This window comes from Choloepus didactylus, chromosome 8 (genome assembly GCF_015220235.1).
Source record: "Choloepus didactylus isolate mChoDid1 chromosome 8, mChoDid1.pri, whole genome shotgun sequence".
NCBI classification, from domain to species: domain Eukaryota; kingdom Metazoa; phylum Chordata; class Mammalia; order Pilosa; family Megalonychidae; genus Choloepus; species Choloepus didactylus.
Window position 1 is genome coordinate 75,379,049 of NC_051314.1, and position 15,733 is coordinate 75,394,781.

Genomic DNA, 15,733 nt, shown 5'->3' on the forward strand with positions numbered 1-15,733 from the left:
ATCCAACCTGACCTCCCGGCAGTGTTCCCCAGCATGAACACTGTCCTTAGGGAAGGCCCCTTCCTGCCTTCCCCACACCTCCACAGGCCGGCCATATACGTTGACTCATGATGTCCAATTTAACAAATACCTTTCAACAGCTACCAAGACAAATGATACAAATGTATAGAAAATTGGGTCCCTTACCTAAAAGAGTTATTAATCTCATCTGAGAAACCAGATAGAATCAAAGAACTGACTACTTTGTGGGGGAATGGTAATCTACAATTGGAAATATAATTTAGCATCCAAGCCAAGTCATTTTGAGAGTGTGCAGAGGGGTTTTAATAGCTATGCTGAGACAATAGGAGAAAATTGGGCAAAATAGGATGTATGGATCCCATAAAGATGTCAGACCTGGGTAACTTAAGGGCCTTTGTTTGCTGAGCACCAAGAAAGACCTGGGTTTGCACATCTGGGACAGGAACTGGGACTGAGCTGAAACAGTCTGCGTGATGGAAAATTTGATATTACTGGAGGAAAATCCTGAGCAGTGGGGAAAAGCCAAGAGGCTGGGTACTGGTGGAAGAGCACCAGGGAGCAAAACTGCAGTGAAAAAGGCAGAGAGAAGAGGTTTGGGGGATCCAACCAGTCCATTATGGGGTTTTAAAGTGCTTGCTTTGAGGTGTGTGATGTAAACACCTTCCAGCTTCTTCCCTACTAAATTCTGAGTAAAAGCTCTGTGGCCCACCACTACTGTTTTGTAAATGGATTCTTTAGGGAGAAATTGCAGATTTGCTTTCCAAATTATGGTGGTGAAAACAGACATGGCTACCAGGGCTAGAACACAGGAGACACCTGCATCTGAGTTACATGACCAAAGCAACCCCCTCCCCCCTTTTTGTTTAGCATATGCCACGTGTTAAACAGTAGGCAAGGGGTTTTATATGCATTTTCATTAATTTTCAAACAAGCTTCAATCCCAGCCAATGCCGAAGTGTATGGTATAGACTGTGAGTCCCCCAGGAAGCAAACTAGAAAGAAAGGAGCCTGGGTCAGTAGAGTCAGCGAAGACTTCAGAGAGGTCGTGTAAGGAAAGGGAAGGAAAGACATCCCAGAGGGAACAGCACGAGCAGAAGTCAGACGTGAGGCTGCGCCTGGCATTTACAGGAGAAGTAAGACCAGTCTCTGGAAAGAGGGTTGTTCCGAGGCGTGAGGGGCCGCGTGAGGGAAGCTGCACACAGGGGTGAGGGCCCTGTGGGACGTCCGCAGTGTGGACTCGGGCAGCAGCGTTACAGGAGGGAGAAACACCTGATACAGCCTGTTCCCAAATAGCGGCCGCACCTCCCTTCTTGGTGGGATCAGCCCCACTGCCCCTGGGTGTTCCAGAGCCCTTGATCCTCAGCCCGTTCCCAACCTTGGTTTGGCAAACTGCCTGTGTCTCCACCTCTCTCCAGATCCCGTGCCAGGCTCTGCTCTCGTCTCTCCTCTCAACCTCTCACCCTGCCCGCCACCTGCGCTGCCCAAGCAGCTCAGAAGGAAAGCCTCGGGCAGGCAGAAGCAGGGTAAAACCCCTCAGCTATTTATTCCCATTTTCAATTATTAACCATTTGCATATACAAAAGAATGTGTAGTGTATACATGTCTGCTATGAAACAAAATAACTTAACAGTCATGAGCCTATCCACCAACCTGAGAACTAGAACACAACCCAAATTACCAACCTTACTGATCACAAGATCTCGCCTCCCCTGGAAGTAAACACCATTCTGAACTTTATTTATTTTTTAAATTTTTCCTTGTTTTTCTTTTCAGATTTACCACATACAGGTTGTATCCCTAAACAACATATTGTTTATGTTTTCTTGTTACTGACCTTTATAAAAATGTTCTCATACTGTGGTCTTCGAAACTTGCTTTTGTCACTCAGCTTTATATTTCTAAGATTCGTCCATGTTGACGTTAGCGTAGTTCATTCACTTTCACTGCTGAATAATTTTCCATTATATGACAATACCATGATTTATTTCTCCATTCTATTGATGGACATATTTTTGCTTTTAAAATATTTACTGGGGGATTTTTTTTTAATGCAAAGGTAAGACATGTGTTTAGTTTCCTACCAGCTAAAACAAATACCATACAGAAGGTAGAATTTATTGGATCATGGTTTGCTTCCTCCTGGGGTTGGGGTTTTCTGGCTGGCTGGCAATCTTTGGGGTTCTCTCCCTTTTCTGTCACATGGCAGTGCACATGGTGGTATCTTTGCCTTTCTTTTCTGGGTTCCATTGACTTCCAGCTTCCGGCTGCTCCCCATGGCTTCTCTTTTTCTGTGTTCAATTTCCTTTGCTTCTGGGGATGTCAGCCATATTGGATTAGGGCCCACCCTCAATTGGTTTGGGCACATCTATCCTAGTCACAAATGGGTTCACACACAGAGGACCAGGGGTTGGGAACTGAACATGCCTTTTGAGGGAGCATGATTCAATCCACAAAGAACATGTTTATTGTAGATCATTGGAAAATACAGAAAGATAAAAATAAAGATCAATTGTAATCACCACAGTCAGCATCTTGATTTATATGTTTTCAGTCATTTGACCTATATTTTTAACAAACTTGGGATCATAGTGAACATAATCTAATTTTACTTAATATATCATGATTATTTCCTCGGCATTAAGCATCACCCTTCTACCATTTGACTTTTGATGGTTGTTTTTCATTCTATCATAGGCAGTGGAGGCCTGACATTTTTTGAGCAAGAGAATTGAGGTTGTCATGAAAAACTATTCCAGAAAGAAGGGTGAGAGAGAGAAAGATGGAGGCAGAAGGCCCATTCAGGGGCCAATGTGACAATCTGTGCCCAGGCTCCAGAGAGCTGGAAGAGACACCAAAATGCAAACAGGTCCTGGTGTCAAGGGGCACACAGAAAATGCAGGCAATAGGATGCACAGAGGCAGAGGGCAAAATGCCGCAGGAGTAGAGCCAGGAAAAAGTACAGTGGTAACTCGGTGCTCAACTGCTTTGAAGCTCGTCGAATTTGGTACTCGACAGATTTTGACATGAAAGTTTTGTCCTGGTACTCATTGTTTGTTTGGTACTCAATGCACAAGTGTCGGTTGTCTCATGACTTGCTGCCCTTTCCAGCCAAAACAAAGGGTCTCACGTTTGTCATGCTATAGCTCTTGCCCTGTGCACATTCCCTTATGGTCTTATCTTAGCTTCTGTGGTCATTTTGTGTGTTTTTGCACTTTTTCTCATCATGGGTCCTAAGAAAATGAGCAGCGATAGCACTGAGCAGTAAAGAAAATTACTTTGCACCACCATTGAGCAAAAAAGGGAAACAATAGGCAAATATGAGAGTGGTATTCACATGACTGAACTTGCTGGGGAATACAGTGTGCCTAGAACAATGATCCCCACCATCATTAAGAATAAAGAAGCGATAAAAAAGGCTGATGTTGAGGAGTCAGTGGAAGAACATCATGGAGAGCTCAGCACTGAGGAGCTGCAGGAACCACAGAAGGAGCAGCAACAAGAGGTGGCTGAAGAGATCTCTTCAGGTGAGGAGGAGATAAGGGAGGATGTCCCCAGTTCCTTGGTAAAAGAAATGTGTGCAAAATGGGCAGAAGTTCAAAACTTGTGGAGAGGTACCATTCGGACAAAGCTCTGACAAGCAGAAATGTGAATTTATTGAATGACCGAAGAATTTCACATCTTCAAGGAATTCTGAAAAGAAGACAGAAGCAGTTCTCATTGGATAAATTTTTAGTGAAGGTGACAAAGAGTGTGTCAGAGGCTGTGGTGCAAGTTGAAAAAAAGCAGAAAAGAGACAGAACACCTGAAGTGCCAGTGCCCGATGTTCTGTTGGAGGGGGACTCTCCTTCCAAGCAACACCCTGTGTAACCTCTGCTCCTCACCACTCTCCTCCCACCATCCCATCAGGCCATGGACTCTTCTCAGTACAGGTGAAGTGAAGTTTTTACTTTATTTAATCTAAGTATTTATTAATTTTTAGGTTTATTTCTCTTGTAAAGTAATGATAATACAACCATATCTTTTTACATATTGCCTTTAAAACGTCATTGTCTTTGGTTTTGAAATGCATTAAATTTATTTACATTATTCCTTATGGGAAGAAATTTGTTTGGTTCCCATTGTTTTGGGTACTTGTGGCATCTCCCGGAACCAATTAATGATGAGTACTGAGGCACCACAGTACAGCAAGAACCCAGTTGGACCGGGTGATCAGGAAGGGTCTCCCAGAGGGAGCAGGGAGGCTTCAGTGAGGCTCGGGAGATGGCAGGTGGTACAAACAGGGGCTCAGCAAGTACTGGCCACCCTGAAAGAGGATGTGGACACATGCTTTGACCTCCTTCCCTTCTCTCCTTCTTCTGTTTTTCATTGTTTCTGTTCTTTCAAATGAGAGTGAAATTTCTCTCCCTTATTCCCCTTTTCATCTGGGGATTTGGTTCTCACTTCTTTTCTCTCTCAAAAAAAAAAGACCAGCTTGAAGAACATCTGGCTCCAGGAAGCAATGACTCAGCATAACTTTTACCTGATTGCAAAGTCTTGAAAATGATCTTTGGCAACTTGATATTTGCTTTACCACTTACTTCATGCTTTATCTGCTCCTGCTTACAAGGCCGTTCTCTTTAAAAAGTCATACACACACACAACTTCTTTGGCAGCAAATTTCTGCTTCACCCTTTACATTCTCTGAGAAACCATCCCCCAAATTTCTCTCCCCTTCGTCTCCCACTTGCCTGAGTAATGGCTCCTTTCTCCAAGGCCCCACAGCCCCAGCCCTGGCAGTCGTTACCTCTGGATGGGTCAGGAGTTGTTTGCTGTCACCTAAGCTGTGTGCTCTCCGAAGGCTGGGATACTTGACTTCAAGTCTCTGTGACCCCAGTGCTTGGCACTTCCAGGTAGCAGGAGCACAGCTGTATTAAATGGGTGTTCATATGGAAAACAAAAGCAAAAGGAATACAAGAAAGGTTTAGGGGGCATCGGAATTCCATGGGTCTAGATTAATGAGACCTCCACTCTGGGTAACTTGGTTACATAATCACATCAAAAGTTCTTTATGGCACGATTTTCCATCCAGCTGCCTCTGTGCCCTGCGTGTTCCACATAAAACTACCACTTTATTACCACTTCCACCCACGCCAAAAACTTGCAGCACATCTCAATGAACAGCTCTTGCTATCTGCAAAGCTCTGAAGTGCCTGTCTCTGCTTTCTCATTCAATGAATATTTATTAAGCAACTATTATGTGCAAGAAACAATCTCTTTTAATGTCCCCTGCAGCCCCTTGAGACCCACTGCGAGAGATAAAGGTGCTATTATAAATGAGCACCCAGACACTGAATAATGATGAGGGTGCATCCAGCTCTACTTCTGATACTGCTTTCAAAGTCATTACATCCTGTCCCTGCCTACATCCCAGCTTTCCCTGTACCTTTTAAACTTTTATAATTTAGGCTGCCAAAAACCAGCTTTTAAAAGTAACGCTCTTAAGGCAGAGCACCACTTAAACGTGAGTGACGAGGACTGCCAGCAGGCATTTGGGGTTCAGTCTTGCCGCCTCGTTACAGTGAAGACAGTGTACACTCCGCAGCCCCCCTCTGTGCTGAGCGGTGGCCTGCCTGCAAACACACAAACCTCTAGTCATTTCTAAGAGTCTGTTACCTGTTAAGTCCAAAGCTTTTTAATGAAACAGCCAAAAGGCAGATGGAAGAGTTGCAGGCCTTAAAAGTAAAGTTGAAGTTGAAAGATGAAGAAAGTATCTGAAAAATTAAGAAAGTGTTCAGTTCCTAGAACAGCAACCATATGTAACAGTCAAATAGATAATGTTACAACAGACCTTGAGGAAATGGAGCAGCTATTAGAAATGTCATTTAAAAGGAAGTGGCCAACAATGTAGCTTATGAAGGGTGACAGTGTGATTGGGAAAGCCACATAGACCACACTCCTCTTTGTCCAGTGTACGGATAGATGAGTAGAAAAACAGGGGCAAAAAAAAAAAAAGCACCCAGTGATCTTTTTTACTTTAGTTGTTCTTTTTCACTTTAATTTTTAGTCTTATTACTTGTGTGTGTGTGGTAATGAAGGTGTTCAAAAATTGATTTTGGTGATGCACGCACAGCTGTATGGTGGTGCTGTGTACAATTGATTGTGAGCTTTGTGTGACTGTATGGTGTGTGAATATATCTCAATAAAATTGAATTATTAAAAAAAAAAAAAAAGGAAGTGGCCAGATGGCTCCCTCTTGGGGATAAACTCTCAGAGGAAACCCCTTAGGACATCTTCTTGGCTATGCTCTTCTAGACTCACCATCCCCTGATGAAAACAGCTTCTGCAGTAGGATCCAGGACAGCTTTTTGGTGGAATGGAGGCTCCTCTTTCAGCAAGTATTCCCAACCTTCAGACTGGTCAGCTCTCCTGAGGCTCACACATAAGTAATGGAGGCCTACCAAAGAGGAACCCGGAGGCTTGGATCAACCTCTAGACAACAAAGCAGCATACCATTAGAATCAGAAGCTAAACCAGCCACAGATAGAGGATCTAAACAATCACATTCAGATTTGAGGGAAGAAAACCTTAGTTGCACAGTGGAGCCCAGGTGCTCTGCAGGAGACGCCACTGAGGAGCCACGCTGGCCCCTTCTAACTTGGAACACATTCTGTCCCATCCTGGTTGGGCTTCTATACCTCACTGTAAATTTATGAACTTGAAGTTGTTTGAAATGGTTTGGCTTAATAAATGGGTTGAAGGTATGGATGGTACCTACCTGAAACAACACACCTTGGAGCTTTTAATCTAAATCATTTCTGGGTTTTAGAAGTGCTTTACTTTAAAATAAATATTTCTATAAATTAAAAAAAAGTAAAGCTATTAAAGTTTAGGAAAACTTCGTTGTACAGTTCAGGTGCAACTGCTTGTTGATGGCCCCTAAGAGCTGGTTCTTATCAAGCTCCTATGCTTAATGAGAAGTAACCACAATAAAAAATAAGTAAAGTATGTCTTCAGACCAGCAGAACTGAAGCATTTTGTCTACCGTAACAAAATGCACCACTGTTCCTCATAAAACGAAATTGCATGGAAATGTAAGTTTGGTTTTTAACTGGATAAAGAAGTTTACAAAGTTGGTTCCATGTAGAGAAAAGGGCTGGAGCAGGCTGTGGGGTAGGGAGATTGGCCTTCCATAGGAGGACAGACATTTTTTCTATGAAACTGCAGGGGAGAAAATGGTATTGGTCAGTGAGGAAGATGGAAAATTGAGGGATTTCTTATTTGGTTAGGGGAATAGAAGCTGCTGCAGAAAACTCAGTATTAGACTGCAAGCTCAATGTTATATAAGCAAGCAAGTGACCAAAACAATGGATCATAGGTTTATGATCCATGGGGAAGAAAGTGAAGGTAGAAGCAGATTGATAGGTTGGAGAAAATGAAAGAAAGGGTTGAGGGATCTGCAATTTACATGAGGTCAAAGAACAAGATTTGGGAGGACAGAAGTGAGAGATCTGGGAAGATAAGGACTAAATGATCAGAAAGTAGGAACTGGAGCTTAAGAATTCAGAGGAGTGGCTCTGGGTACTCAATGTCCAGACTGAGGTTCTGATCTGTGGCTGGCTGAAACAAACGAAAGTCACTAAAGTTGGGGAGATCAAGAAAGTGTGATGCTAGGATATGTGTCATCTTCATGAGCAGTGAGGACACCCAGAATAATGGCTCGACTGTGACAGAGAGGAAGACCTTAAACCAGGAGAAGGAGCAAAATCTGAATGGTGGGCCTTTGTTTTTTGACTGCTCAGCTTCTATTTCTTCCTCTTTAATATAACACCTGTTCTCCTTTTGGAAAATCACCACTTTCATGGTCTGCAAGGTTTGGCAGGTATGTAAATCCCGGCACCCTCACCAAGGGGAAGGTACAGGAATGCAGTTAGGCCAGCTGAACTCTCTCCCTCAGGACTTTGAGCAGTGTGGAGCAATATCAGTGCAGAAAGGACGGTTATTTCAGCACTGATAAGGAGTTCTTGCAACTGAGAACCTTTCTCCAAACCTGATTCTTTAGCCTTCAATTCTATACTCCACCCCCAAAAATTCTTCCCATAAATTGTCTTTCTCTTTTAGTTAATCGGAGTCCATTTCTATTGCTTGCCACCAGAGAACCCTAACTAATACAGCTGTAAGGTGACTCTATGTCCTGGTTTGCCCAAGGCAGCCCAGTTTATGCCTATTGTCCCCGTGTTGCATCTGGAGTAACATTTATCCTGGAATTTTCATTTTCTAATGAAGCATTACTAATAATTATTAAAATAAACCGGGTGGGGTTGGAAGATTTCCACTTTGTACTTCTACATTCTGCCATGCTTATCCAGTAGCACTGAAAGAGTTCTCACTTTAATAGATAGCCAAATCTGAAGCAAAACCAGCATTAATGCATGTCTTGGCAGATGTGTCTCTGGATCACCTGGTGAGTGAACCATCCAGTTGTGCTGTGGCCTTTGATGTGCACCAAATCCCAAGCTAAAGGTCAGTGAAAAATTATGGATTAAGTGTACTTGAAATACGTAAGGAAACAGGCTGAGTTGTACTGCTGTAGTGTATATGCTCTTGCTTACAGTAGTTTTATATGATATAAATCTACAGCTTTTTATTTTATTGTTTGATAATCCTTTTTTTATCTGGCAATAAACCTTTGGCAGCAATGGGTTTCAAAAGTACATATGTCGGAAATAAAGTGGTACCTGTAAGGGAATAAACGCTCTCTCGGTTCTGGAAGAGAAAAGAATTTATTTACGATCTTGCAAGATGGGGCGTCCAGCCAAACACGCGGAAGGCTGGCACGCCAGAGGAAGAGAATGGCGATGTTTAAATCTCCTACTCCTAATTCGCAAGTCCCTCCCCTGTTTCCCCATTGACTGGGTACTACAGAGGTTACAGCCTATCCGAGAACACTAACTAATTCATCTTTTGAGATTTTAATTTGTACAGCCAATCCCAGAGAGCCAACTAGCTCATTATTGAGATTTTGAACTGATTAGCCAATCCCCCCCCAAATTTTTATTTTTTTTTGCTGTGAGTTCCCGCCTCTGATACTACCTCATGTCTCTTTACATCAGGCAGATTCTCTCTTCTCTTTGTCTGGGGCTTGTTTAAACTGGTTTTGCCTCCATTTCCCTTATTCCATGCTGTCTCTATGTGAAAACGAAACTTATTCCTTTCTTACACATATTTAATGAAAAATTAAATAAATTTCATTTCTTTAGAAAGTTGATAACAAATTAATAACTCATGCAAAATGTTTGTTGATATTTGCTGTCCACCATGAGGTCCACAGTGATATCACTGATAGGCTGGTAGAAGAATCTGCATCTACTTCACAAGTTAGTCATTATTTTTTTAAAAAGACTATACCCAAAGAAAATGACTTAACATCTGCAGTTGTAGAAGATACATTTACATATCATTCTGTGAAGCATGACTTTTCATTTTGGACAAATGACAGTTCCAATTCCAAGTTTCTTTAGGCATACATGAAAAATGAAGCCAAAGCTGTTGATGTGTTGACACCATCTGCAGAAGATGGTGTTCACAAACAGCTAATAATGACATTTTATATCAGTACCCCATGGGATTCAAATAGAAAATGATTTCATTCCAATAATGCCTTGATTTTTTTATCCAGCTATTTTTCTATATTATTTAAAAGACAAATGCATAAAACAATAATTATGTATCTATGTTAATGAGTACAAAATGAATAAAGAGGTAATCAGAGACATTAACAATATAAAGGGGAAGAGATGAGCTGTACAGGAGCAGACAGTTTGCACACTATAGAAACTATGTTGGTAGTTTAGTTATAAGTTTAGAATGTTAATTATAATCCCCAAGGTAACCACCAAGAATATAATAAAAAAGAAAATACAGAAAAGGGAAATCAAAATGCTATGTTAGAGGCGGGGCAAGATGGCGGAGTGGTGAGGAGCAGAATTTCGTCTCTCCCCTAGAGCAGCTGGCAATTACCCAAGAACTATATGAAACAGTGTTTTCGGGGTCTCCAGTAACCAGTCACACATTGGACACAAGTTTGGAATTGGAGGAAAAGCTGAGATCGCAGCGAACATTTTAAGTTTCCCAGACCAGGGGTCTGGCGCCCCTCCCCACCCAGACCTCACAGACTGTCTTGCTGCCGGCTCCCTGAAAGGAGGGGGAAAAAAAAAAACAAAAAACAGCAATCTGCTGAGGGCAAGAAGGGAGGTTCAAACCAGCCTCAACTGCAGAATTAATTAACAAATTAATTAACTAACTTTGGGAGCTGGGGTGCTAAAGAAGGGCTGGGCTCCAAGAAGTGGGGGCACGTAAAAGCGGGCACCCATTCCCAGACTCCAAAAAAGCCATTTTTTTTTCCCTTACATTTTGTCCCTTCTGGCTTCTCGCTGATCCCTTATCTTTTTGTATTTCAATAGCCCCCGGCAGGGGTGGAACTGAAGCGGCTGGAGAGTAATTATCAGACAATAGCCCAAAGCATATCTTTAAATGCTCTATTCTGACACTGACAAAACTTCCAGGCTGGGGAAAAACGTTTAAAAGAGACGCTTTTCTTTCTTTTTTTTTTTTTTTTGCATTTTTATTTTTCTTGATTTCTTTTCTACTTTTTTTTTTTTTTAAATATGAAAGTAATATATGTGGTTATTTTCTATCGGAAAGCCCAGGTAGAGGGACTAGGCTGGGCTTGAGGGGAGACAGAGTACCTACAGTGTCTTTGAATTCCGTATTCACTACTGAAGGCCTCCACCCCCGTCTTTAATTGGCAACTCAGGCTGACCAAGGAATCTACCTGGAGAGGCCCCAAAGAGGAGAGAGGAGAAGGGAATAGTGCCCCTGGGAGACAACTGAAATTCTGAAGATTGGGAGAGTGGAGGGAGGCCCAGCTCAACTGGCAGTCCTCCTTCTGGGAATTCAGACCCCAGGGGCTGGAATTCAGATTCCAGCTTCAGTCTGCTACGCCCCTGACAGGATCAGAGTCACCAGGAGAACTAAAGGCTCCATACCTCCTTACACTGGTGGGGGAGCTGCGGGTTGGCCAGCGCCACCTGCTGGACAGGAGAGGAAAAGCACCAATTCTAAAGGCCTCATAGGAGGGTCTCATTCTCAGGAAAACTCCATACCCTCCCAATGAGACCTGGGCCTCACTAGACTGGGAAAATCTGACTAGGGTCGACCATATCTGAGGAGACCCACTCACAAAAAGGTTACATAGAGGCAGAGCAAGAAACAGAAAAAACAAGAGGGGAAAAATTCCAATCAACTAAATAGAACCTAAGTTAGAGGTCTAGAATAAGTTGAACTGAATAACAGAGGCCAGAAAACAAAGCCAACCAACAAGAAAACCACTAAGTAAAAGACAGAAAACAAGCTCCAAAATAAACTAATCAAGAGAATCAGATGCCTAGACAACTTAAGATAACAAGCCATACCAGGAAACACGAAAACATGGACCAGCCAAAGGAACAAACTAATAGCTCAGCTGAGACACAGGAGTGGAGGCAACTAATGCTAAATAAATTTGATGAAATGAAGGAAGATATAGCAAAAGAGCTGAAGGATATAAAGAAGACACTGGCTGACCATAAAGAAGAATTCATAAACTTAAAAAAACAAATGGCAGAACTCATGGGAATGAAGGCCACAATGGAGGAAATGAAAAACACAATGGAGGGACACAACAGTAGATTTGAACAGGCAGAAGAAAGGATCAGTGAACTGGAAGACAGGTCATTCGAATTCATACACACAAAAGAACAGACGGTGAAAAAAATGGAAAAATATGAGCAGGGTCTTAGGGAGCTGAGTGACAACATGAAACGCACAAATATACATGTTATGGGTATCCCGGAAGGAGAAGAGAGGGGAAAAGGGGCAGAAAGAGTAATAGAAGACATATTCACTGAAAATTTCCCAACTCTTATAAAAGACAGAAAATTAGAGATTCAAGAAGTACAACGTACCCCAAATAGAATAGATCCCAATAGACCTACTCCAAGACACTTACTGGTCAGATTATCCAATGTCAAAGACAAAGAGAGGATTCTGAAAGCAGCAAGAGAAAAGCAATCCATTACATACAAGGGAAAGTCAATAAGACTATGTACAGATTTCTCTGCAGAAACCATGGAGGCAAGAAGACAGTGGCATGATATATTTAAGATACTGAAAGAGAAAAACTGCCAACCAAGAATTCTATACCCAGCAAAACTTTCCTTCAAAAATGAGGGAGAGATTAAAACATTTTCAGACAAACAGACACTGAGAGAGTTTGTGAATAAGAGACCGGCACTACAAGAAATACTAAAGGGAGTGCTACAGGCTGATAGGAAAAGACAGGAGAGAGAGAGTTGGAGGAGAGTGCAGAAATGAAGATTATCAGGAAAGGTAAAAGGAGAGGAAAAAATAAGATATGACATATAAATTCCAAAAAACAAAATGGTAGTAGAAAGTACTGCCCTTACAGTAATAACACTAAATGTAAATGGATTAAACTCCCCAATAAAAAGACACAGACTGGCAGAATGGATTAAAAAACAGGACCCATCTATATGCTGTCTACAAGAAACTCACTTTAGACACAAGGACAAAATGCTATGTTACCCAAAATCAATTAAACACCAAAGAAATCAGTAAAGGAGGAATTGAAGAACAAAAACATGAAAGATGCAGGAAACAATTAGCTAAATGGCAGAAGTAAATCCTTATCAGTAATTACTTCAAATGTAAATAGATTAAACTTTATTATTAAAAGACAGAGATTGGAAGATTGGATTTAAAAAACATGATTCATCTATCAGCTGTCTCTAAGAGACTCACTTAAGATAAAAAGAAACAAAGATGTTGAATGGGAAAAGATAGAAAAAGATATTCCACATAAATAGCCAAAAGAGAGTTGGCACAGCTATATTATTGTCAGACAAGAGAGACTTTAAGTCAAAAAAAGTTTGCAAGAGTCAAAGGAGGAAAATATATATTTATAAAAGGTTCAATCCATTAAGAAGATATAACAATTATAAACATATAAAAACCTAACAACAGAGCCCCAAAATATATGAAGCAAAAATTTACAGGAGCAAAAATTTACAGAATTGAAGGCAGAAACAAACAGTTCCACAGTGATAGTTGGAGACTTCAATATCCCATTTTCAATAATGAATAGAAAACCAGACAGAAGATAATAGGAAGTAGAGAACTTGAACACTACAAACCAATTTAGAACTGCAAACTTACATACAACATCCCATCCAACAAATAGAACACTCTACCCAGCAGCATCACAATACACATTCTTCTTAAGCACACATGGAACATTCTCAAGGATAGGCAATATATTAGGAATAAAACAGTGCTGATACAGAGACATTTAAAAAGACTGAAATCACACAGAGCACCTTCTCAGTAGAATGAAACCAGAAATCAATAACAGAAGGAAAATGGAAAATTCACAATTATGTGGAAATAAAACACACTCAAACTACAAGTGGGTCAAAGGCAAAATCACAAGGGAAAGTAGAAAATACATTGAAATGAATGAAAATGAAAGCACAACATACCAAAGCGTATGGCATGTAGCAAAGGCAGTGCTCAGAGGAAAATTTCTAGCTGTAAACACCTACATTAGAAAAAAAGAAAGATCTCAAATTAATAAAATCTAACTGTATACCTTAAGGAATCAGAAAAAGAGCAAATAAACACAAAACTAGCAGAAGGAAGGAAATAATTAAGATAAGAGCAGAGCTAAATGTAACAGAGGACAGAAAAACAATAGATAAAAATTAACAAAACCAAAAGTTGGTTCTTTGAAAGATCAACAAAAATGACAAACCTTTAGCTAGACTGACAAAGAAAAAGAGAGAAGACTCAAGTATTTGTATGCCAACAAATCAGATAACATAGATGAGATGGACAATTTCCTAAAAACACACAAACTACCTATACTGGCCCACGAACAAATAAAAGACTTGGCAGACCAAGAACTAGTAAAGAGATTGAATCAGTCATCAAAAACCTTCCAAAAAAGAGAAATCCAGGACCAGATGGTTTCACGGGTGAATTTTGCCAAACATTGCAAAAAGAATTAACACCAATCCTGGTCAAATTTTTCCAAAAGACTCAAGAGGAGGGAACACTACTTAATTCATTCTATGAGACCAACATCACCCTAATACCAAAGTCAGATAAAGACACTATAAGAAAAGAAAATTACAGACCAATATCCCTTCTGTATATAGATGCAAAAATTCCCAACAAAATACTAGCAAATCCAAATCAACAACACATTAAAAGACTTATACACCTTGATCAAGTGGGCTTTATTCCATAAGAGGGTTGGAAAAGGTGGTTCAACATAGGAAAATCAATTAACATAATACTCACATTAATAGGAAGAAGGAAAAGCCCAATGACCATTTCATTGGATGCAGAAAAGGCATGTGACAATGTCCAGCACCTCTTCATGATAAAAAACATTCAGAAAACTTGGAATAGAAGGAAACTTCCTCAATATGATGATGGGCATATATGAACAACCTACCACTAGCATAATACTTTATGGTGGAAAATCTGAAAGCTATCCCTCAAAAATCAGGAACAAGACAAGGATGCCCACTGTCACCACTGTTATTCAGCATTGTACTGGAAATTCTAGCCAGAGCAATTAGGCAAGAAAGAGAAATAAAAGGCATCAAAATTGGAAAGGAAGAAGTAGAACTTCCCCCTATTTGCACATGACATGATCCTATATATAGGAAATCCTGAAAACCCCACAACAAAGCTAGCTAATAGACAGATTCAGCAAAGTGGCAGGGTACAAGATCAACACACAAAAATCTAGTGTTTCTATACATTAGTAATGAACAATCTGAAGAGGAAATTTTTAAAATTCCATTTACGATAGCAAAGATAAGAATCAAATATCTAGGAATAAATTTAACCAACGATGTAAAGGAAAAATATTTTTACAGTGGAGTAAACTGGCAGACTCTACCTAAGTTTTCAAAGTTAACATCACCAGCTGACTGATAAACTGACATCTGTGCCTACTGATATGCTGCACTGAGAGGAACACAATATCATTTCATGGTATTTCTGTCAAAATGCATAACCTGAATCTAATCATTAGGACAGATCATACAATTAAAACTGGGGGACATTTTACAAAATAATTGGACATTTTACAAAATAATTGTGTGTGTTTATGTGTGTGTGTGTGTATATACACGTATATACTCTTCAAAAATGTCAGAATCATAGAAGACAAAAAAAAAGGTTAACAAATTGTTCCAGATTAAATGTGATTACAAGATATAACAATTAAACTCCAAGTGTGATCCTGGATTGGAAAACCTTTAAACTTGCTATTATCTTAACATTTTTTGAACAGTTGGCAGAATTTGTATAAGAATTAAGGCTTAGATACTGGTACTGTATCAAAGTAGAGTGGCAAGGGTCCCAATTTACCTAAGCCAGTGTCAGTTTATACCTGTTGTCTCCCTGTAAATTATTAATAGTGCCTCTTTTCACTCTCAATTTCACAATAAATTATATGGTCACACTACATAAGGGAAAACCTATAGTGGAGATTTCTCAGAAATCATTTGCTTTCCCCATAGAAGGGGACAGATGCAAACAACTTTGTCCTTCCCTCTTACCCTCTCACTGTCTTGAAAACTGAAGGGATGTCTGGATCTGC